Here is a 12,303-nt window from a genome sequence, read left to right on the forward strand (position 1 = left end):
TCACCATATTTTCTATTAACTCTCTCATTAATATTTTTGTATTAAATTAAGTTTTATTTTTAATTCCCCCCCTTTTCCCAACATTGCTTGTGTACAATTTTACCATGGTTAATTACCTATAAAAGGGTATTATTAAAATTATTCTACGATGTTCCATTCCAGAGATATATTGATGGGGTGAAAAATTCTATTTCGACCCCCATAAAAACACCACTGGCTTAAAAAAATGCAAACCTCTGAAAAATATAAAAGCAACACGTATAGAATAAATTCCCGTTGAGTTTTCGCTTTTTACACGCCAAAAACACGAAAGCTATTTTTTTTTGACATTCCAGACCGGACTATTAGCCTAGGAGAGCGGAAGAAAATATTGCGACGGACAACACCAGTAATAGAGCGAATTTTCTTAGAAACCTTGTTAGCGTGAATCGAGAATTTTAGAGAAGGATCCACAATAATTCCCAAATCACGCTCAGAGAGAGTGGTGTTATTTGGGGCATCCCTAATAAAATATGTGTGATTGGGGTTATTCCTTCCTAAGTGTAAGACGGAGCATTTGTCGGTGTTGAAAGATAACCCCTTCGAGTCAGCCCAGAGAACAACAGAGTTAAGGTTAGATTGAAGACACAGACAGTCGGGAGAGGATTTGATACAATGAAATAATTTAGTGTCATCCGCAAAGAGCTCAATGAGCGCATCACGAACACCACCAGGGAGGGAGTTAATTAAGACGTTAAACAGAAGGGGACCAAGGACAGAACCCTGGTTGACACCACAACGGACATCAGCCCAATCAGAGACTTCACCGTGAACCACAACACGCTGTTTATGAGAAGAAAGGTAATCCGCAAACCACAAATACCGGCGTCTTGAAGGGTGGAAAGAATAGCGGCGTGGGGTCAAACGCCTGTCTAAAATCAAGAAGAATTACGTCGACGGCGAAGCCCTGAGCAAGCCAACTTGACCAACGGTTAGAAGCAGACAGGAGGTTAGAGAGACAGGTAGAAAGCCATGTTGGGCATTACTGAAAAATTTTGAGGAAGAGAGGAAGCTAAGCAGCTGTTCAAAAGCCAAGGTTTCAGACAATTTAGGAACCTGGTTTAAAACGCAAATGGGGCGAAAGTTAGATGGAAAATCACGAGGACCCTTTTTGTGAGTTGGCGTGACATTTGCCTCCTTCAACGAACAAATCGAGAAGGAGAACGAAATAAGAAGGTAAAGGGGAAAAACAAGGGAAGGGGCACAATTGCGTAATAAGCGTGGATGAATACCATCGGAACTCGGAGACGACTAATATCAGCTGGCGTACAGGTAAAATTGTCAAAAGTAGAGAGAGGGGCAGCGGAATAAGGAGACGGGACAAAGGGCAGAGGTTGAATAGCAGAGGCAAAATACTGATTAAAAACATTGGCGGCCTCCAAGGAAGAGGTCATAGAGGAGCCACGAGATTTTTATTTTAAATTATTTTATTGCAAGAAACGCGAAATCGATTGACGTGAGAATAGAAAGCTTTGGGGTTGACCTTGACTGGAAAGGGCTGCCTCAGATTTTATCCTCAAATTACGCGAGTGGTTAGTGTGGCCGTTGCTAGCCTTACGATAAGAGGCAACATGTCCAGAGATAACTGACTGGGAAGCGTGTCGTTTTTTAGATTGATTTACGCGACACCTGGCAATAGATTTAGCTGTTCTGCTTAAGGCAGAACGGCGGTTAGAGTAACTATTACGATGCTTCGGCTTACTAAATGCGATAAAGGACGAAATCCCGGCAGTTAAGAGGGAATGAAAAGCAACCCAAGAGTCAGCGAGGGAATCACGCGAAAGCGTCAGAGACCAATCAATATGTGAAAGAAAGTAATTAAAAGCGTCATAGTTCCCTTTGTAGAAATTAGGTTTAGGTCTAAAAATGGGAGCATTACCCAAAGGAGCAAAAAGAAAAATGTTCGAAACCAGACCGGGGTCAGAGGAAAAAATAAATCAAGAATATTGTCGGGACACAGTGCACAGTTGGGAAATTAACAAACTGGGAGAGAGAGGAATCAGTTATACAATCAAGAAAGAGTTTCGTTTTGGCACAGGCACCTACACGCGGAAAATTATTAAGCCAGTCTATAGAGGGATAATTAAAGTTTCCTAAGAGCAAGAAACTATAACGTTTCGCGTCACAATGAGAACAAAGAGCAGAGATTAAAGAAATAACATACGCGTGGTTGTGATAATGAGCATTATTTGAACGATATATAACGCAAATAACAATAGTTAGATCGGAGGTTACGACCTGGACCGCGACAGATTCGACACCATAGAGATCAGTGCCCATTGAACAGTCAATAGCAATATCATGAAAGTTAAAAGGCCGAACCAATAGAGTCTCTTGGATAAACAGGGCAACACCCCCATGAGGGAGGGCAACACCCCCATGAGGGCGACCAACACCCCCAATAGGGTCTTTAACACGATCGTGGCGAAACAGCAAGAAACCTGGTATGTTTAGTTCAGCGCAAGAACTGTCTTTGTTCCATCAAGTTTCGGTAATAGCGACAAGAGAAATTCTAAATTTTAGAACCAGCGAGTTAAGTTCATCAATTTTATAACCCGATAAACCACCAGCATTACAAAAGAGAGCATTAGAGACTCTAGGAGAAGTATCAGGAGGCAAACCTAAAACAGCGTCGGAGTCCCGAGGGTATAAAGTGGACAGTACGTTAAACATTCAACGTAGGCGGGTCGAGAAGGACGAAAGGCAACATGGGGATAGTTCAAAGTTGAGTTGGCTGGAGTTCCGGGAGCAGCGAGGGATGGGGAACATCATACACTGTGTGAAGAGGCACCGTAGTAAGGAAATGATCCTGGCGAGTTCTGGAGAGGAGGCGGCTGAAAACGTTGGAAATGTGCCGGCGGCAGATTAGGGAACGTTAAATTCTGGGAGCTATCACAATGAGGCGACGGAATTCCATGAAGTTGAAGCGGACGATGAGAAAATGACGCCTTTGGGACAGCACCGTTGGTAAGAGTGGAAAGAGGACGTAGGGGAAGCGAGAGTTGGTTCCACTTTACAACATTGAAGTTACGAATAGTCCAGCCCTACTCGCCAGCGTTGATCTTCGCGTTTAGTTCCTCTTTGGCCTTGATGAAACGTCGACGCTGAATTGGGGTAAAATCAGAGCGGGCAGCGAAGGGATACGAGTTGTCAGCCATGTGCTGCTGGCGGACAAAGGAAAAAACTTTCTCCTTGTGGTGAGGGAGCTCCAGTACCACCTTGATGGGACGAGGCTGAGAGGTAATTGGTGGAATCGTGCGACCAAGTCGGTATAGCCGGACGAAGCTATTAATACCACATTGAGAGAGAAAGCTAGCAACGTCAGCATGATCACCAGTGGAAGAGGATTCCGGGAATCCGAAGAGAAGTACGTTATGCCAGCGCGAAACGGCTGAGGCAGATTCACTGCAGGCAGTGTCAATGGCAGCAAAAATCATGGATGAAGACTTGGAAATCTTTTCAGCCACTTTGGTCTCGGAACAAAATGTTGATTCCAGTTTTTTAAAAGAGTCTGAATCCCGTTGAGTTAGAACAGGAGTTAATTTGCTTAAAACATGGTCAGCGACAGACGAGGCTTGTTGGTGAAGTAATGTAGTCAACGCTGAGCGGCGAGAGTCCAATTCATTCCTTACACTTGTAGTTTCGGCAGAGATCAAGACAGATAGGTTATTTATTTCAGTCTTGTTGGAATTTGCAAATGCAATAAATTTAGATTGGAGATCAACCACCGAGGAGTTACATCGGGAGATTTCATCATTAGTGCCGCGCAAAGTAGTTTCTAGTGCGAGGAGCCTGCTATTAGCAGATGGTTCTGAGTTGCGCAGGGATGTGTTATAAGATTTGAGGAGATCGAATTCTTTCTGGAGCATAGATTGAGTATGCTCGATGGTACAAAATAGCTCTTTCTATAAAATAATATATACGCATACATGTATAAAAAGTGTTATTTTTTGGAGCGTGCCCTTCCTAATATTTCCGTGTAGAGAGTCTCGTGCGTTTTCGCGCGAGCTCAACAAAAACAAAAATATGCGCGCGCTCTCTAACTTTAAAAGGGAACGGCCAAGCTTTTCCAAATATAGCCTTATTTCCGTATCAAATGATTAACAAGACGTTCAATATTCTAACACGTACCTTTTTTGCCTTGAAAAAATAGCTTTTGGCCCAAAAAGTTGAAACGAAAAATAACGCCAGGTGTTTGGGTTTGAATTTTCGCCGCCATCTTAGGGGCTGCCGCCAGCGCCCCTAACCCCGTATGAGCGATTTGCGAACTATCCTAACTTTTAAAATCGCGCAATTTAGGCTTAAGTCTCTTAATATAACTGGAACGCGCCGCGCGTGCAAAACAAATCTTTCGCGTCTTCCGCAGCCGCGCTTTTATGTTTTTTTTTGTCTCACCGATTTCTCACCAGGTGTCGCGGCGGACGCGCGCTTTTCGATTTCCCGAAATTTCGTTATTTTATTAAAAATCAACCACTAAATATTTTTTGATGCGGTTTTCGCCATAAATTTTAGTTTTTAATGGGCTATAGGGCTATCTAACTGTTTAAAGCTTGACCGTTCCCCTTTAACTGCACGATGAATCTAACGTAATCACGTGACCTCTCGTATTTTATATAAAGAGCTATTGACAGGTAAACGGAGTCGAGTCGTTTATATCCACGATCTTGATTGTGTTGAAAAGCGGCGTATTCTCCAAGAGTACCCATCGACGACAAGCTTTACAACTAACCCAGTCAATACTACTGTCGATAACATCACTTCGAATGTATGGAGTTTGGAAGCTTTTGGAAGCAGGGTCCGCCAGGACTCTACTGTCTTTGTCCTTGTCCTTGACCATGGCGTAGATAGCCAAAAGAAGTCTTCTAGAAAAATATTAACTTGTATCATTTTTGCCAAGCGATTGGAGTTCACATCAATTCATATAATTATCACAAACAGTACACCCTAAGCCTAAATTTAATTAAATAAATATACTTGTAAATAAATATGCTAGGCCTAACGCAGAAAAAGAATTCAAAACGAAATTGAAAATTATACTTCTAATAATTATTGTTTTATTTTATAGAAACACCCATTGTTACTTGCCACTGTTGCCCAAGGTTAGTAAATTTTAGGCTATAAAAGGTTGCCTCGATACGCTGTGGTTGCTAAGGGCTAAGCCTATTAAAAATTAATGGGATCTCATCTGGGTGACGTCAGCAACAGACGAATTTTGGAGGCAATCCAAAAATTCTTTCAAACCGTTTCTACCGCCGTCAATTCGCCGAAAAAGGTTTCAGGAAAGATATTTTTGAATACAGTAGAATTCACGAAACTCAAAAGAAAAAGTATTCGAATGTTAGACGATACTAAACCTCGTATAACTTTCATAGATGGCGTTTTGAAAATCGACTAATCTTTGTTTTTCATACAAGTAGGTTACGTAACTTCGCGTCATATCTCCATAACGACCTTGTAGAGCTCGTTCATATTGATCAAAAGGTTTACTAACATAGAGTAGCGTATATCAATATGAACGATCTCTACAAGGTCGTTATGGAGATATGACGCGAAGTTACGTAACCTACTTGTATGAAAAACAAAGATTAGTCGATTTTCAAGTCGATATTTCTCTAGAAATATAAGAGTTACCAGTCTAATTTTACTTTTAATCGAAAGGTTTAATAGCGTAGAGTAGCATATATCAATATGAACGAGCTCTACTAGGTCGTTATGGAGATATGACGCGAAGTTACGTAACCTACTTGTATGAAAAACGAAGATTTATAGTTTTTTTTCCCCGATTTTCAAGACAATATTTCTTTTGAACTATAGGAGTTACCAGTCTAATTTTTCCTTTAATCAAAAGGTTTACTAACGTAGAGTAGCGTATATCAATATGAACGATCTCTACAAGGTCGTTATGGAGATATGACGCGAAGTTACGTAACCTACTTGTATGGAAAACAAAGATTAGTCGATTTTCAAGTCGATATTTCTCTAGAAATATAAGAGTTACCAGTGTAATTTTTCTTTTAATCGAAAGGTTTACTAACGTAGAGTAGCATATATCAATATGAACGAGCTCTACAAGGTCGTTATGGAGATATGACGCGAAGTTACGTAACCTACTTGTATGAAAAACAAAGATTAGTCGATTTTCAAGACGATATTTCTCTAGAAATATAAGAGTTACCAGTCTAATTTTACTTTTAATCGAAAGGTTTAATAGCGTAGAGTAGCATATATCAATATGAAGGAGCTCTACAAGGTCGTTATGGAGATATGACGCGAAGTTACGTAACCTACTTGTATGAAAAACGAAGATTTATAGTTTTTTTCCCCCGATTTTCAAGACGATATTTCTCGAGAACTTTGGTGTAATTAATGTTAATTCGTTAATATTATCTTTTGATTATATTGTTTATTTCACTTTTTTTTGGTATTATTCAGTTTTTAATTTGATCAATTTATGGCAGGTTTCGTTCTATTTAAATATTTGTAAAGTTTGTTTATCATTATTTTGTTAATTTCATAGTTCTTTGCGTTATTCAGGCTTAGATTTAATCTTTTTGTTTTATATGAAGCTAGTCTAGTTCTAATTGCTTTTGAAGTGAAACTGGCGCCATCTATGAAAGTTATACGAGGTTTAGTATTGTCTAACATTCGAATACTTTTTCTTTTGAGTTTCGTGAATTCTATTGTATTCAAAAATATCTTTCCTGAAACCTTTTTCGGCGAATTGACGGCGGTACCGTTTATCAGCAATTTTTACCTCGAAAAAAACGACACATTTCGAGATTTTTTACGTGTTGGATGAGGTAGGACTGATGACGAATTACATTTAAAGGCAAGATATTATTAAATTTTAAAAGTGTGCAAACCGAAAATGTGTTTTTTACGGCGAATTCAATTCGCTGGATACTAGCAGGACCGGCGTTAGGGGGGGGGGGGTAAGCAGGGCAAAAGTACCCCGGGCCCGGGTGCCTAGCCAAAATTTTCAGACTATTTCCAAAAAGCCCGAAATTCCTAGCACCGGCTCTTGATACTAGGTACTATTTATCTGGATACGATATCCGTATGTGGGGTTAATATATGCACCCAGGAGGAGGGAAAACTCCTTCATGTGGGATCAATTCATCTCTTAGTCTCTCCCTTGTTTAATTCGCACCACAAAAGACTATACTAGGTATTGTCCTCTAGGTCGCGTTATAGATGGCACAGCTTGATTAGCAAGAATGGGGCTGGGGTGGCGCCGCGCACCCCCAGCGCTCGAGCGAAGCCAATACTTCGATTGCGAGTCCAGTTTTACTATTAGTTTGGAACTTGCTTATCGGTTGTAGTTTTGCTTTAGACAGATAAATTATGTTTTACTTTTGCTTTCGGTTACTTTACCTTGTCCAAATTTCACTGTGGTTGTGTTGTTGCGCGTTCTTCCGGTTCTCTTTTACTCAATTGTAATCTTTGAAAAATAACAAACCAAAAAAACACACAAAAGTACCTATTGTTAAAATATCCCGAATCTGCAAAGGTTCCAACCTTGTAGCTACCCCAGAAAAGCTCGACCTATTTTTTAGTCTTACACGAGCCGTATAGGCTCTTAGTAAGACTCCTGGTCTCGCTCCGTTGTCCGGCGTCCGCCACTACCGCCACCGCCGCCGTAGGCATGACACGGCACGGTAGAGAGAAAGAGAGGACGCGGGAATCGTCACTACGTCTAGACTGGCGCAGAGGTAGAGCTGTACCGGGAAATGGCTGGGGAGAGGACGCGGGGCTCGTGTAAGACTATTATTTGGGTCACGTGACCCACTTGTTTCTAATAAACCTGCTTCTTTTTTTTGCATTAACAGCACTTGACACTATACAGGGTGTCTTCATTTGATTGGCCCAGGCATTTTTCTCAAAAACAATACCTTCTAGAAATGTGGAATTTTCAGTAAGTACTCTTATAATAATAATAATAATGATAATAATCAGCTAGGCTAATACCCAAGGCACCACCTTAGGCCTAAGTCGTCAAGCGACTTTTGAAGCCTTTAATTCAGGTGGCCGGGTTACAATGCGTAGGAGGGTGGTGGCAAGCCCTGCATGCCACGCGATCGAGCCAACAGCTCCCTACACTAACTATTACCGTTAACCTCAACAAGTTTTTATGGAAGGGGAAACCGAAGAACTCGGGGGAAAACCCCTTAAACCAGTGGGGAGAGAACTTGCAAACTCAACGCAGAAGGAGTTGTTCCGAGTTTTCACCCAGTGCCACAAGCTGGGATCCTCTTGCTGCGAGGCGAAAGTGCTAACCACTCTGCCACCCCACTCGGAGATCCTTGTTATTTGTGAATTTCAGAAAAATCGTTAAATTTTTTACGGTTTTAGAATTTGTAGTTTTTGCACGCTAGGTGGTAAACGAAAAGTTTCAATGAGTAAGTTGTAGAGCATACTCGAAAACCTTTATTGGAGTTAGTATGGTCAAAATCGTACATTTTGTCACTGAAATAATAGGTCATGAAAAATAACAAGTTGGTACTACCCAAATGTTTTTACGCCTCATGTTATTGTAATGATTGTCTGTGAAAAATGAACATGTTCTGATTGGTTTAGAATGTGGCACCGTTTTAGTATTTAAAACCGCTTTGTTTGAATAACATTATCTCTACGTAATCCGGTAAACAGTATGAATCGTTATACTCGTGAACAGCGGTCCAGGATGGTTGAGTTATAGTACGGTGATGGTCATCGAATCGCACGTTTAACAAGTCGGTTGTCAAATATTATATCCTGACAGTCAACCAAGTCACCACACTAATCTCCGAGCTGTTGCTGACTTCGAAGGGGATGGCAATGAGAATCTCAGATTCCGCGGACCTGGACGTCATAACACTAATATGGAAGACACATTCATCGATTACTTTGTCGCTTATCCTCGAGCAAGTATAAGAATGGCATGCTCCTATTTGGTCAAAACATTATGTCTGGAGTGTCCTTAACCACCATAAATTTAACTCATTTCGTGCCACGCTCCACCAAGCACTTCACGATGGTGATCAGCGCCTTAGGTTGGATTTCGGTAACTGGTTCAGTACCATCGCGGATGCCAACGAAGATTTCCTCCGTTGGATCCTGGCACCCGACGAGTGTTCCTTTGGAACGGACGGCCCATTTAACCGCCCGAATAACCATATGTGGAGCGATGTAAATCCGCACTAGGGATTTCCACATCACAATCAAGTACAATTCCGCTTAAACGTCTGGGCAGGTCTACTAGAAGATCGCGTCATTGGGCCATTTCTTCTTCCGAATCGGCTTAATGGGGTGTTCTACTTGGCGTTTCTACGAAATGAAGTAGCAAAAGCATTGGAAGATGTCCCTTTAGTCGACCTGCCACTCCTTTGGTTCTTGCATGACGGTGCACCTCCTCTACAGGAACGACATGTGGTGCAATACCTCAACACCGAGTTCCCTGAGCGTTGGATTGGGAAGAATGGTCCAGTGCAATGGCCTCCTAGGTCCCCAGATTTGACTTTTACCAGTGGGAATTCGTCAAGGAGGAAGTATACAAGACGCCAGTCACTAGCGAAGACGACTTGCGCCAGAGAATCATTGCAGCGTTCCAACTCGTTACTACAGATATGGTCCGTGGTTCGTTCCAGAATATGCTTCATCGTGTACGGATTTGTATAGCAGCGGACGGTGACATTATTGAACCGTATTTGTAAAAAACTTTCTGTAATTCCTTAATATAATAATTGCACTTGTTCTAACACTTAATTTGTAAAAGTAAAACAATGATTTGGCTCAAAACATGTTCTTTTTTCACAGACAATCATTACAATAACATGAGGCGTAAAAACATTTGGGTAGTACCAACTTGTTATTTTTCATGACCTATTATTTCAGTGACAAAATGTACGATTTTGACCATACCAACTCCATTAAAGGTTTTCGAGTATGCTCTACAACTTACTCATTGAAACTTTTCGTCTACCACCTAGCGTTCAAAAACTACAAATTCTAAAACCGTGATAATTTGAACTATTTTTCTGAAATTCACAAATAACAACGATCTCCACCGAGAGAGTACATACTGAAAATTGCACATTTCTAAAAGGTGTAGTTTTTGAGACAAATGCCTGGGCCGATCAAATGAAGACACCCTGTATTGTAGTTCATTTTAGCTCCTAAGCCCTGGTTTATCAAACCGATTTGTTTACTAAAATAATGGCGGTCGGTTTATCAGACGTAGAGCTAATTGTGCAACGGCATAATCGGCATTTGAGATTCGATGACGTCAAATATTACGTAGGGTACGGATGACGCAATATCTGTGAAACAAACCGTTAGTGAAGAAATAAGAGCTAGTGGCATACTTATGGCAAACTTAGAATTTCTACATTGCGAAGTAATATGATATTTGCTTTGTTATTTAAAGAAACTTCAATTCGCTAAAATATATTTAAAACGATATAGGCCTAATATAATTTTTTGTTCAATTGTGTGTCGCTCCTCCAGGGTCCAGATGCATTGGTCGAAAAATCCCAATACAGTATATATTTAGCCGTTTTCCAACTCTATTCTATCCTGACTAAATTCTCAACGCTGTGTTTTATTTAATTTCCATAAACTGTAGTACCATCGTTGAAACGGTTTTTGGTCGTATCTACGATCTCTAAGCAAAGTAAATTTTAGCCCAGTACCGTATTTACTGAAGGTGGGACCCTAGGAAGATTTTGGTGGGGGCCTATGCAAAGAAAGCATAAGAAAGGTGGGGGCCTTCTGTTGGTTGGGGCCCATAGGCCAGTGCCTAGTCCTTAATCCGGCGCTGTTTGAGTCCATTAGATAGTACATGTAGGCCTACCATATAAGGCTACTTCGACTACATAAAAGACACTCACGATCATACGAGAGACTAAATTCAATGGCTTGAAATGGGTTTAAGATAGCTATTAAAACAATAGAAATACGGTACATGACGACGGAATAGAAATCACGAACTGCAGTCCTTTGAGCTTTTTATTATAATGGTCTTAGCCTTGTCTAAGCACCGTTCTAGCCTATTTTGTTACGTATCCTCAGGCAAGCGTCAGAGGTGCAAGCGACGCTCTCGGATTATCGACGAACTGCGTGTGGACTACTCTTCACAATCATAACTTCCATCCGTATCGAGCGACCCTCCACCAAGCGAAGGCTATTGGCCCTTATCGACAGCTTGTTTTTTTTCATTAGCCAGTGTGAGAATCTGAGATGCGCAACACTTCAAAAGGAGAGGAGCGTGAGCGAAGTTTCACAAAGTACGCATTTCAGAGAGAGGAGATTGAAAGATATTTTATGACTTTCATAAACGGAAAAGAGCGTGAGATGAGATCAGATTTTTCAACAAAACTAGCGGGAGTGTGCGCGAGCTTAGATTAATTAGCGAAATTCAACGAGAGGAGATGAGATAAAAAGTTAGTTTACGGTGGTTAGAGGAGATGAGTTTGAGTTTAAATTTTTATAAACGGGAATGAGGTGAAGTGAGAGTTATCACAAAATTTTGAAAAATGCCCATCACTGAGAAACGTTTCCATCATTTCGACAAGCACTATATAAACAGATCCTTGCAGGTCCTGGCTCTCGCAAATTTTACTTCTTGGCGATTTTCTAGAAGATTTTTTATTTAATCGTCTATCGAACGAAGCGAAATCACTCAATCACCTCTCATTGGCTGAAAGGTCCTGGACCAATTTGCTTCAGGCCTCATCATAGATGGCAGCCTTCTTAAGTTCTATGGCTGGGGCCATCCCCTTTATTAATTTTATTGTACGTATGAAAGGTAGTTTTAACAATGCATTGCATAACTGTATAGTGATGTCACACAAGCGAAGAAAACGGCGCAAAAGAACTATAAGAAAATGGCAGCAGGAGTCAACGTTATCATGCAAAGTTCTTAAAGATCGAAAAACCTTCTTGACACTACGTATTTACTCCCAGATACGAACTTGTTATCGTTGTTTTATTCCTAAAAGATAAATCTCCGAAAACAAGTTCGTCACCGGTGACCAAAATGAGGAGGAAAAAGTCGAGTACATCTTTTTCTTCATTAAAGGTGGCGCCACCTTACTTTTAATACACAAATTTACGGTTTCTAAAGACGCTCTAAATTCCCAGTTTTACAATAACTACACAGTTCTACACTACACCGTAAACTATTATTTTGGTTTGGTGTATTTGTAACCTTTGTTGTGACTGATTGGCTAATGCAACAAAATATCTTTACTCTATTTCATTACCTCGTGTTAAAAAAATTACTAT

Source organism: Leiobunum rupestre, chromosome 1 (genome assembly GCF_980474605.1).
Source record: "Leiobunum rupestre chromosome 1, qqLeiRupe1.1.hap1, whole genome shotgun sequence".
Classification (NCBI taxonomy): domain Eukaryota; kingdom Metazoa; phylum Arthropoda; class Arachnida; order Opiliones; family Sclerosomatidae; genus Leiobunum; species Leiobunum rupestre.